The following is a 14,376-nucleotide window of genomic DNA, read 5'->3' on the forward strand; positions in this document are numbered from 1 at the left end:
CTATGAATCTAATCTCCATCCACTTGTTCTTTGTGTGTGACCCAATAGGTTCTTGTAACGTTGGCAATGTTTCTAAACTCCTTTAAAAACATAAGCAATGAGCGGCATATAGCAATACATCATTGCTACCCAAGTTACAAGAAATATTGAGATCCAACATCACCTTGTGACTACTAATTGTGACTCCTCACAATATGTGACATTGTCCTTCTATACTAGACATCAAGATTGATGAATGTGAGGCATAGACCGTATCATCCTCTAATCAATCTAAATCTTGAACTCCAAGTAGACTCACTCGATCAAATGAGCTCAACATCTCATGTTGACTCATTTGGGCATGGCCATGCACTTCGTGGTCTAACTCTATCAAGAATACCGATGTCACTCCCGTCATATGGGAGGGATAGATCCCATCTACATCACTCACATCCCTATGCATAATTCGTTATATACCCAGTAATCGCCTTTATAGTCCACCCAGTTACGGGTGATGTTTGACGAAACCAAAGTACATAACTCCTTATGTAGGGAACCATGGTGACTTCAGGTCTAAGGACCAGTAGTCATACTAATAGCCACATGAGAAAGTATATGACACTCATATAACGATCCATGATACTTTCTCATGGCGGGTCATTCAGTATACATTCTCTAATGCATACCCATGTGTCAACTTGATATCTCTATATCCATGACTTGTGAGATCAAGTCATCGAGTTGACCTACATGCTAGTCTTATTGCATTAACATTGTCCTTGAATGTTAATACTCGACTAGGAATGATTAAGAGTAGTGTTCCCTATATCATCTCACTATCGGTTTAACTAACTGATTGATATAGGTGAGAACCGTCTACTCAAGGACGTTATTATACTTAGTTTATTTGGCACCAATACAAGTAAGTATAATAACCAAAAACCAAATGCTTTTATTTATATAGAATATGATACAATAAGTCCAAAATACAATCATCAAATGATTGGCTCTAGGGATCTAGCTAACACTTAGAAGTGTGGTGGGGTTGAAAATTATAAGTTCGATGATCTCTCCAGTCATAGATAGAAGTACAAGGAACTAAATCATATATGTCTTGATGTTGAGCTTCTAATAAGTACTGAAGTTCCATGGAAGAGCTAGCAACTTTTTGAAAGATGTGACATATAACAGCTGGATGGGATGTATTACCACAAACTCTGCAGATGTTCTTATTTTGCTCGTCATTTGAATTATATGTCACATTGAACCCTCCAGGTTGCCAAGAATATGTATAAATGGCTTAAGAAAATTTCTGGTCTCACATGAAACAATAGCAATAAAATTATAAGACACAGGGAATAGTCAAAAAATTACACATGGATATAGCAGATCTAAATTAATCAAGGCACTCAACTAATTTTTTTTCTATTTATTTTAAAAAAATAAATGCAAAATCTAAAAACAAGAAGGAAAGTGCATAATAAAAAACAAAAAAGAGAAAAAATGTCTAGAGTAACTCATTTACTTATCAACTAATATTACTCGAAAATACTCCCCTACAATGGCACCAAAAACTTGTTGTACAACCTACAAGTGCATAGTTATCATTAAGTAATAAAAATATTGATCCCACAGGCATTGTTGATTAAGCACTAGTCAATTTTACACGGTGAATTACCTAGACAATCGGATATTGGTTGGAAAGTTGAGAGCTAAAGCTGAGAAAGAGAGGGAGAAAAAGAGAGATTGATTGGGAAAATGATTTTAGGAGTTCGGTTTCACTATGATGCTAGTTAATGTTCATATGCATTGTTCATCTCCTTATCTCCATGCCTATCTTTGTAAGATTTCTAACTAAAGTTCGGTTCAACCCCGCGAAGATTACACTTGAGAGTTTACCCAAGTTCTAATGTCATTAAGTAAATAAGCAAGTCTAAAAAGTCTAGTCAAAGGGTTATCCTAAGGCCCCCCGGTCATACAATCATTAGAGTTATCCAATTTACTTTATAACGGTAGATTAATGCAATTAAGCATAAGAGGTAACCTAAAAAAATCTAGTTAAAAGGATATCCTCTGTCACAGGGCCCTTGAATTATACAATTCTAGATTACACAAATCACTTTCTAATATTAATTTAGGAGAAAACCTCTAAATAATAATTGGATACTCCTTTGTAGTGAATTAGTCTCCTTATAAGATGATCATTCTAGAAAGTCCGTTTAAAGGGTTACCCCTTGTCATAGGGCCCCACAGTCATATAATCTAGTACCTCTCCTCTACAAGGTGACAAATCCACCACAATCCACATGCATATACCATACACATTACGTCAAACATGCACAAGGCACAATACATAAGAGTCATAAACACTTCATTGAATAAGAAAATAAGAAAGTACATAGTTCTTATATTAACATCACATCACAAATACTCCCTCCATTCTAAGAATCAGAGGATCTACTCCATTTCAAGAGAATACAACCAAAAGACAATGAAAATAGAAAATTATAACTCAATATATGGAAATAGAGAGAAGAGAGAGCTTATCTTTGAAGTCCAACGTCTTTTGAGGTGTTCCTTTGCTCCGGAGGTGGACGGATGATGTGGATCAACGAAGATGAAAGCTCTAGGGTTCCCCCTGTTGGTTGCTACTCGGAAAACCTAGAGGTTCCACTGTACAAAAATTTTGTACAAAGGTCTGAACCTTTTCCTAGCTACCATGTGTTCTTTTAAATTAAATTTTGGATCACCTGCAGAACTTAACACGTTTGATCCAAAACTTAATCTATTTGTTCTTTTAGCTTTAGACTTGGATCTCCTGCGGAACTTAACACGTTCGATCCAAATCACCTTAAGTTATTAATTTCATTAAATATTAATTTCCATAATTGGTTCCCAGTACTGATGTGGCGAGGCACATGGCCTTCTTGGATATGGGAGCAACCACCACCGACTAGACAAACCTTTTATGGAAAGCTAATATTTAATTTCCTAAAATAACTTTAGGTTAATCGAAAGGAACAATCAAATCACAAGGAAAAATAAAACAAAAGAATACAACATCGAAAAACATATTCGAAATACTAGAATCGTAAGCCTCTTGTATTTGATATTATTTCCAAAAATAACTAGTATGATGCGGAAAGAAAAATTACTAGTTATACCTTTTAGAAAGACCTCTTGATCTTCTACCGTATTCCTCTTCTAACCTCGGACGTTGTGTGGGCAACGATCTTCCGAGATGAGAAACCACCAATGAACCTTCTTCTCCTCCTAGCTAGGTTCGGCCAACACAAGAGAGCTTCACCAAGGAAGAAGAAAAACACCAACCAAGCTCCAAGGGATGCAAGCTTTCTCTCCTTCTTCTTCTTCTTCTCTAAGTAGTATCCGGCCACCACAAGAGCTCCAAGCAAGAGGGATGTTTCGGCCACCACAAAGAGGAAGAGAGGGAGAGGATGTTGGCCGGTCACACCAAGGAATAAGAGAGGAAGGAAAAATAATAGAGGTTGTACACAATGAAGGCACCCCTACCCCTTCTTTTATATTCCTTAGCCTTGGTAAATTAGGAAATTTAATTACAATAAAATTTCCTTAATTTCCTTGACATGATTTAATTGAGAAAAATAAAATAAAATTTCCCAATTAAACTCTTAATGGCCGGCCACATCATAGAGAGGCAAATTAGACAAGTTTCAATCAACAAATTAAAACTTCCTAATTTGTTTCCGGAAATTTTAAAAATAAAATTTTTCTTCAAAAATCCCTTCATGGTTGATAAAAAGAAATTTATATAATTTTAATTTTTCAACATGTGAATAATTTTTAAAGAGAAAATAAAATATCTTTCCAATCTACAAATAAGGAAAGAGATCTAATCACTTTCTTTAATCTTTTGTAGATCCTTTTAAGAGAGGTATTTTAATTTTAATTCTCTTTAAATTATATCTTCCACATAATAAAAATTAAAATTAAAATTCTTTTTTAATTTAATTATGGCCGTCCCCCTCTAGCTTGGGGCCGGCCCTAGCTTGATTCCAAGCTAGCTTGGCCGACCCCCTTTAGGTGGGTATAGAAGGTGGGTATAGGTGGGTATAGTACTCTATAAATAAGAGGCTACAATAGGGACCGAGAGGAGGAAATGATTTTGGTCTCCCGATAAAATTAAGCATCCCGTGTTCGCCCCGAACACACAACTTAATTTTATCAATAATAATTCATTCCACTAGAGAACTATTATTGAACTACCGCACCAATCCCAAATTACATTTTTGGGCTCCTTCTTATTATGAGTGTGTTAGTCTCCCTGTGTTTAAGATATCGAATGCCCACTAATTAAGTGAGTTTACTGACAACTCATCTAATTAATATCTTAGTCCAAGAGTAGTACCACTCAACCTTATCGTCATGTCGGACTAAGTCCACCTGCAGGGTTTAACATGACAATCCTTATGAGCTCCTCTTGGGGACATTATCAACCTAGTATCTCTAGGACACAGTTTCCTTCTATAATCAATACCACATACTATAAGTAATATCATTTCCCAACTTATCGAGCTTATTGATTTATCGAACTAAATCTCACCCATTGATAAATTAAAGAAATAAATATTAAATATATGTGATTGTTATTATATTAGGATTAAGAGCACACACTTCCATAATAACTGAGGTATTTGTTCCTTTATAAAGTCAGTATAAAAGAAACAACCTCAAATGATCCTACTCAATACACTCTAAGTGTACTAGTGTAATTATATAGTCAAGATAAACTAATTCCTAATTACACTACGACTTTCTAATGGTTTGTTCCTTTCCATTTTGGTCGTGAGCTACTGTTTATAATTTATAAGGTACTGATAACATCATCTTCTGTATGTAGCACCACATACTATGTTATCTACAATATAAATTAATTGAACAACTACAACTAAATGTTGACAATTTGACCAAATGTGATTCTTTATTCAAAATAAATGTTTACAAAAGCTTAGGCTTTCAGTATACACTCCAACAATCTCCCACTTATTCTAATGACTAAGCTGCCATATCTTCTACCATACATCTGATTCCCATTCCCTCCACATGCCGATCGAAAGCTTTCGCCGGAAGGGCCTTAGTGAAAGGATCTGCCAGGTTATCCGCTGATGCAATCTTGGCGATGACAACTTCTCCTCGCTTCACGATATCTCGTATCAGGTGGTACTTGCGCTCTATATGTTTACTTGCCTTATGAGCTCGTGGTTCCTTTGAGTTTGCAACTGCATCGCTATTATCACAATAAATTGTGATGATTTTGGGCAAACCAGGAATCACATCTAAGTCCATTAGAAAGTTCCTGAGCCATACTGCTTCTTTAGGTGCCTCAGAGGCTGCTACATACTCAGCTTCCATGGTTGAGTCCGAAACGTATTTCTGCTTAACACTCCTCCATGAAATGGCTCCACCTCCTAAAGTAAACACATAGCCTGATGTAGACTTACTGTTGTCCCTATCTGATTGGAAATTTGAATCCGTGTAACTCACAGGGAGCAAATCGTCTGCTTGGTAAACTAGCATATAATCTCTAGTCCTTCTCAGGTACTTTAATATATGCTTTACCGCAGTCCAATGTCCTTGTCCAGGGTTACTCTGATATCTGCCGACCATGCCCACGGTAAAACAAATATCAGGTCTCGTACATAGCATTGCATACATATGGCTTCCTACAGCCGAAGCATAAGGAACTGCTTTCATGTCTTCTATCTCTTTTGATGACTTTGGAGACATCTCTTTAGATAGAGCTATTCCATGCCTAAAAGGTAAGAAACCTTTCTTGGAATCCTGCATGCTAAAACGAGCAAGAACTGTATCTATATATGAAGCTTGGGAGAGACACAACATTCTTTTCTTACGATCCCTTATAACTTTGATCCCAAGAATGTGTGCACAATCTCCTAAGTCCTTCATATCAAATTGTTTGGACAACCATACCCTTACGTCTGATAATACCTTGACATTGTTGCCAATTAACAAAATATCATCTACGTATAGTACAAGAAAAACCACCACGTTTCCGTTACACTTCTTGTATACACAAGACTCATCCGGACTCTGAATAAATTCATATGACTTGATTACTTCATTAAACCGGATGTTCCAAGATCTTGAAGCTTGCTTCAGTCCATAAATGGACCGATTGAGCTTGCACACTAGATGCTCTTTGCCTTTTTCAATGAACCCTTCTGGTTGCTTCATATGGATGTTCTCTTCAAGACTTCCATTAAGAAAAGATGTCTTGACATCCATTTGCCAAATCTCATAATACATATGAGCAGCAATGGATAAGAGTATCCGGATAGACTTAAGCATGGCTACCGGTGAAAAAGTTTTCTCATAATCGATTCCCTCTTTCTGAGTGTACCCTTTCGCAACAAGCCTAGCTTTGAAGGTTTCTACCTTCCCGTCTGTCCCTCTTTTCCTTTTGTAGATCCACTTACATCCAACGACTTTTACACCATTAGGTGGTTCTACAAGATCCCAGACCTTATTAGAGTACATAGACTCTATTTCAGAATTCATCGCCTTTTGCCAAGATGCTGCATCTATATCTTGGAGTGCTTCGTCATATGTCCGGGGATCAGGTTCATGCTTACCCGGGATCAAATCCGAAGACTCTCCCAAAAACATGAATCTCTCAGGCTGCCTTACAACCCTCCCACTACGATGAGGCACTGTCTGTGGTTGTGTATCATGTGTGACACGTGTTGCAGTCTCTTGTGGTACTTCATCTTGTACTGTTGGTACTAAAGTAGACGTGTCCTCTCTTAGTTCTTCTAAAACAACTTTACTACTGGGCTTGTGATCCATTATATAGTCTTCTTCTGAAAACTGGGCATTGGTGCTAACAATGACCTTCTGGTCTTTAGGACTATAAAATAAACCTCCTTTCGTTCCTTTGGGATATCCCACAAACACGTGAACTTCTGTACGAGATTCTAACTTATCAGCATCTGGTTTCAGCACATGTGCTGGACTACCCCAAATCCGAATATGTCTTAGACTGAGTTTTCGCCCATTCCACAATTCTGTGGGAGTAGAAGAAACTGATTTAGAAGGTACTAAGTTCAGAATGTACACTGCCGTTTCCAGAGCGTATCCCCAAAATGAATTTGGTAATTCCGAATAACTCATCATCGATCTAACCATCTCCATAAGAGTCCTATTCCTTCGTTCTGCCACACCATTCTGTTGGGGTGTACCAGGTGCGGACAGTTGGGATTGAATCCCGACCTCTGATAAGTAATTCCTAAATTCTCCTAAGAGGTATTCGTCACCACGATCAGACCGTAGTGTCTTGATACTTTTACCTAGTTGTTTCTCTACATCAGCCTTGTACTCTTTGACCTTATCAAAGCACTCGGACTTACGACGCATTAAGTAAATGTATCCATATCTTGAATAATCGTCTATGAAAGAGACAAAATATTCAAAACCTCCTCTTGCCTGGACAGACATAGGACCACACAAATCAGAGTGAACCAATTCTAACACTTCTTTGGCTCTATACCCCTTGGCCTTGAAAGGCCTCTTGGTCATTTTACCTTCCAAGCAAGATTCACAAGTTGGAAAATTTTCCAACTCTAATGAACCCAAAAGTCCATCGGCTATAAGCCTCTGAATCCTACTTAAGTTAATATGACCAAGCCTTAGATGCCAAAGATATGCTTGGTTCATTTCTGAAGGTTCTTTTCTCTTATTTGAGTTAGAAGATGAGTTATAAATTTCCATGTTTTGCTTTGTGGGAGAAATTGGATTTAAAGTATATAAATTGCCAACTAATGTACCAGAACAGATAATCACTTATTTCTCTTAATAACTACATCGTTACTAAAGGAAACTGAATATCCATCTAAAAACAGTTTAGAAACTGAAATTAAATTCTTTCTAAAACTTGGTACATAAAGACAATTTCTTAAAACTAAACTTTTATTTCTACTAAAAGATAAGTAGACGTTTCCCACTGCAACAGCCGCCACCTTAGTAGCATTGCCCATGTAGACGGTAATCTCTCCTTCAGTTAGTCGTCGGGTTTCCTGGAACCCCTGCAAGGAATTGCAGACATGATCAGTGGCTCCTGTATCTACACACCAGGTGCTGGTAGATAACACCGCTAAACATATTTCAACAACTAGAGTATGAGATATACCTTTGTTGTTCTGATTCCTACGAGGACAGTCCGCCTTCCAATGCCCTGACTGCTTGCAGATGAAGCACTTGCCCTTCGGCTTCTTCATTCCAGCTTTAGGTCCTGTACTCTGAGATTTATTCACTTTCTTTGCTGAACCAACTTGTTTCTTCTTCTTCTTTCCTTTTGGTTTAGAAGTAGAACCATTTTCAGCATAGTGAATATGAGAATTGTGACGAAACAATCCTTCTACTGCCTGAAGTTCTGTCAGTAGTTCCGCCAATGAATATACCCTTTTGTTCATATTGTAATTCAGGCGGAATTGCTTAAAACTTCTAGGTAGTGTTTGGAGAATCATATCGATCTGGGTTTCCCCATCAATTTCTCCTCCAAGGATCTGTATCTCGTTCAGATAAGCCATCATCTTTAGGATATGATCCCTCACAGGAGTACCCTCTTACATAGTGGCTGTCATTATCTTTCTCATGGCTTCTTGTCTAGAAGCCCTATCTTGATGACCAAAGAGTTCCTTGAGATTGTTCATAATATCATAGGATGTTGGTAAATCTTGATACTGATGTTGCAATACATTTGACATTGAAGCCAAATTGTAACACCGCGCCATCTCATCTGCTTTTACCCATTTCCTATGATATTCAATCTCCTCTTGGGTAGATTCACCAGTAGGTGCTTCAGGGCAAGGCTCAGTCAGTACAAATTTATAGCTTTCAGCAGTAAGAACAATGTCCAGGTTCCTTTTCCAATCTATGTAATTAGGTCCAGTAAGTCTATTCTGTTGAAGTATGATGGACAGTGGGTTGAAAGTCATCCTAAGAATCACAAATAACTTTTGGTCAAAACTCTAAATTTAGAATAATATTGATTCCTCAAACAATACTATTTTAAATTAACCAACACCTCAAACCACCGTGAATTTTGTATGCCACGATAGTGTGGACGTATACAAATTCAACATTTGTGAAAGGAGGGTTTTAACCCATTAATTTTATTATCTTGTCAACCTAACTTTTTGACAAATAAAATTAATAGTTGGTATCCTTTGGTCATACAAATAATAGCAGTGACTCCGATGGGGAGAATACTATTAGTTGTGCCTAAGTGTATACCATTACTTGACACTAAGTCTATTAATAAGATTGTGCCCCTTCCGATGGGGAAGATCACACGCTCTTAATTAACTTCCTATAGTCATCCCAAATGGAATTTTGTTCTAGTGATCCACAAACAAGCTCATCCGATATGGAGGAAGTCACTCAGAGCCAACGCGTAAGCTTGTTTGCATCACTTACAAACCAGTAATGGAGACCATGGGTTTTACGTAAAAAATCCCTCTCCCACTTAGTTATTTATAAATGAGGAATTTTTAACTATGCTAGCCTACTAAACATGTATACTAACATGCACACACAGCACAATATAAAAACAATAAATAGAAAATCTAATTTTCAACTATTATGGTTTTTATCTATAATTGTCCTCCGTGTGTTGTCATCCCAAGCTGCTGCCATATTTGGCCACCGCCACCGGGTCTAGCTGTCGCATCCATCTTGCTCCTTGTTCCGCTGCGCCTCTGGTCCTCAGAAGGTTCCACGCTTTGCAAGATTCAAACCGCGACAAAAATAGAATTTTACATTTTTGATCCTATATTCCATAAAAGGAATGTACATGTATCTAGATCAAAATTAAAATCCTAATAAAACTAAATACAACTCCTGCTGTATTTTATAATAAAATCATGCACACACATATAAATGCCCTTGACATGTCCAAGGGTCCAATCACACACATAAAACTATAAGCCATAATAGTTGGATCCTGCATCCACAAAGTTAGCACATCCTACTATTATCCTGCCTAAATTATGTATGACATGTGCATAATTAAACTAATACCAAATACACAGAGGCAAAACCCTAGCTCTGATACCAATTGTTGGTTGCTACTCGGAAAACCTAGAGGTTCCACTGTACAAAAATTTTGTACAAAGGTCTGAAGCTTTTCCTAGCTACCATGTGTTCTTTTAAATTAAATTTTGGATCGCCTGCGAAACTTAACACGTTTGATCCAAAACTTAATCTATTTGTTCTTTTAGGTTTAGACTTGGATCTCCTGCGGAACTTAACACGTTCGATCCAAATCACCTTAAGTTATTAATTCCATTAAATATTAATTTTGATAATTGGTTCCCAGTACTGACGTGGCGAGGCACATAGCCTTCTTGGATATGGGAGCAACCACCACCGACTAGACAAAACATATTATGGAAAGCTAATATTTAATTTCCTAAAATAACTTTAGGTTAACCGAAAGGAACAATCAAATCACAAGGAAAAATAAAACAAAAGAATACAACATCGAAAAACATATTCAAAATACTGGAATCGTAAGCCTCTTGTATTTGATATTATTTCCAAAAATAACTAGTATGATGCGGAAAGAAAAATTAATAGTTATACCTTTTAGAAAGACCTCTTGATCTTCTACCGTATTCTGATGGATCGAAAGCGCTAGAGGGGGGGGCGGTGTATAACGCTCGTGGCTATTTCTTTTTCGAAATCGTAAGTCGTACGAGAGTAATAAGCAGCGGAATAAAAACAGTCAAACACAGAGACACAGGGATTTACTTCGTTCGGAGCCTAAGGCGACTCCTACTCGAAGGCCCGCGATCCTTGATCACTTCCGGTGGGCAACAACTATAATATCGTAAATAAGTACAAGGAGATTAGTACAACTGGAATTTAAGTAATACCGACAACAAAGTAATAACTGAAGCTTCGGGTCGTCGGCGACTGTAACAGCACTTTAGAGTCGTTTCTTGAGCAGCACACAGCAGAAGGAAAGCTTGTCGAATCGTTGTTCTTTGGCTGCACCCTCGACCCTCTTTTTATATGACGTTCCGGGCGCCTGGATCCCTTCCGGGCGCCTGGAGTGTGACGTGGCCAACCAACCAGGATGCTCCACGTGGCGAAGTCGCGTAGGGGATAATATTTGGTCACGGGCGCCCGGACCTCCGGGCGCCCGGATCCATCCCGGGCGCTCGGACCACCTTTTTCCAGCAGGTTCCTCACCTGCAAACAAAGGTTAGTCCGAGCAAAATACCCTGCAAGACAGCGTTAGAATCTGATAAAACATAGTAAAGAATAAACGACAGTCTTCGGACTGTCCGAGTCTGACTTTGGATTCCCAACCGGAAACCCTAGGTCGACCTGACGCCTACTGTTCCCTCTACGGGGAACGCGTCCTCACCTACTCCCCTCAGGAGAGATTACCTGATGCCAGTTCGGTCCTCCAGACCGACTGGACTTTTCCGCCTAGGGTTACCACCCCCTAGGACCTAGGGTTACCGCCCCCTAGGGTTTTTCTCCACCTAGGGTTACCACCCCCTAGGATCTAAGGTTACCACCCCTTAGGGTTTTCCTCCACCTAGGGTTACCGCCCCCTAGGACCTAAGGTTACCACCCCTTAGGGTTTTCCCTCACCTAGGGTTACCGCCCCCTAGGACCTAAGGTTACCACCCCTTAGGATTTTTCCCTTTGCCTAACCGCAGCTAGGACTTTCCTGAAACACTTATTCAACACGTTAGATCACCACAAGCTTAACTTTGAATCCTTTGCCATTATCAAAACTAAGGTTTGATCGTCGGATGCTTCCCGCACCAACAATCTCCCCCTTTTTGATAATGGCAACCGAAATTCAATGTTAAGTAAAAGAAATATGCTGTTATGTATAAGCACAAGACACAAGATAAACGTGATAGCGAGATAAGCATAAACATAGTTCCCCCTTAATACAAGCTCCCTTTAAAATATTTTCTTTGAGTTTCTCTACTCCCTTTTTTTGAATTTGAATTTCTATTTCTTTCTTTGAATTTCTCTACTCTCCCCCTTTGCCATATACAAAATGAGCTAGTTTTGAAAAACTTTAATTTTTCAAGACAGAATTTAGCAAAAAACATTTTAACTTAACGAATTTTCGAAAAGATTTCAACTTAAATAACTTTCTAACAAGATTTAAAAAGGATTTTCAGAATAGAGGACACTTGAAAGTTTTAAATTGGGAGAAAGTTTTTGAGAAAGCTGCTTTGAAATGAATTTCAAGACTACTTAAGGCAAAGGAGAAGCGATAACCTTAATGTTTAATAGCTTGCCATTTTGTTTTAGTAAGGTATCAGAGTCCTAAAGTCCAAGCATGAGTAAAGATTTGGTTTTGATCAGGTATCAGAGCCCTTAAGTACAAGCATGCTTAAACTTTAATATTGCCTCTAGAGAACATCTTGCCAATTAGCTAAGTTTAGAAGATAATTTAACTAAGTTTAGTTAGAGAAAATTTAATTAAGTACTTAGCTTTGAAAACATTTAGCTTATAGAGGAGTTATAATTTGAAGGTCAGGTCATAAATAATTTTAATTTTAAAGCTAAAAAATAGCTTGAATTTTTGAAGATATGCCAAAACTAGTTTTTAATTTTTAGGTCAAGTCAAAATTTTTAAAGAAAAACTAATTTTAAAACTGACTCAAAATCACTCCCCCTTAACTAATGCCTTAATAAATTTTTGAGTTTAGGAGTTCAAGCATGAGAGGTCAAAAAATTATTTTCCTAATTTTCCATCTCACTCATTCTAGATTAACAAGCATGTTTAGCATATGAGTGAGTGTGAGATGGAATTTACTTTAATTTACAACATTGAAAATATCAGTTAGAATTCCAAATAGGTGACCATTATTTTGAAGATTTAAAAATTAATTTAGTTTAGAATTTCAAAGAATTTAATAACTTCTGAAAAGGGTTTTGAAATTAATTTTTCAGAGGATATTTCAAATGATTTTTCAAATAATTTTTGAAATAATTTTGAAATTAATTTTTTCAAAGGATTTTTCAAATGATTTTTCAAAAGATTTTAAAATGATCAAATTAAGTTTTAAAATAATTTTGAAATGATTTTGAAAATATTTTTCAAATAATTTTGGAGTGAAGTTTTTAAAAAATTTTGAACTAATTTTGAAAATATTTTTCAAATAATTTTGAAAAGAATCTTAAATAAATTTTAAAGATTTTGAAATGATTTTTCAAATAATTTTTAAAAGAATTTTAAATAAGTTTTAAAGATTTTGAAATGATTTTTCAAATAATTTTTAAAAGAATTTTAAATAAGTTTTAAAGATTTTGAAAATAGTTTTTAAAAGATTTTTAAATAAGTTTTAAAAGATTTCTGAAATAATTTTGAAATTGAGTTTAAAAGATTTTTGAAATAATTTTGAAATTGAGTTTAAAAGATTTTTAAATAATTTTGAAATAATTTTGAAATTGAGTTTAAAAGATTTTTGAAATAATTTTGAAATTGAGTTTAAAAGATTTTTAAATAATTTTGAAATAATTTAGTTGAATTAACTTGATTTAAGTCAATTTTAATTTTAATTTCCTAGTCATCTCAACCGATTTAAATTTTCAATTAGGAAACCCTATAATTGTTGTGAGATGAGTTAGTTCAATTTTTAGGGTTTTGGTTAACTTTATGTTAGATTTGGGTTTAGCTTTGGGTTCAACAAGTAAGCGTTCTTTGGATAAACTTCTGGGCTATGGTGAGTCACAAGGAGCTCATTAAAGTAACCATGCCTTTGAGGTTTTCCAAATAGTCCTACCCATTGAACTTAATACTGAACCTTGGTCTAACTAGTTAGGATCCATTTAAGGGTAGCTTCGGTTAGTTCCACTTGGCTAAATGCACCAGGTCGAAGCCGTATCTTCCTAGACATGCGATGTCCAAGTTTTCCCAACGTACTATCATCCAAAAACTTCACCAGTACTGTGCTTCAAGTTAAAATTTAACCCTTTTTAATCTATCCTTATTTACCCATCCAGGTAATCTACTCTTGTTTACCCATTTCGGGTAGATTAAGTTCGGTTACCCTGTCGGGTAAATAGATTTCGGAGTTGCCAGCTATTCTGGACCCTCCTACTATTTGATTAATAATTAATTTTGAATTTTTTGAATTTAAATTTTAAATTTTAATTACGAATTTTGAGTTTGAATTTTAAATTTTAATTACGAATTTTGAATTTGAATTTTAAGTTTTAATTACGAATTTTGAGTATGAATTTTAAGTTTTAATTAAGAATTTTGAATTTGAATTTTAAGTTTTAATTACGAATTTTGAATTTAAATTTTAAGTTTTAATTACGAATTTTGAATTTGAATTTTAAATTTTAATTACG

This window comes from Zingiber officinale, chromosome 2B (genome assembly GCF_018446385.1).
Source record: "Zingiber officinale cultivar Zhangliang chromosome 2B, Zo_v1.1, whole genome shotgun sequence".
NCBI lineage: Eukaryota > Viridiplantae > Streptophyta > Magnoliopsida > Zingiberales > Zingiberaceae > Zingiber > Zingiber officinale.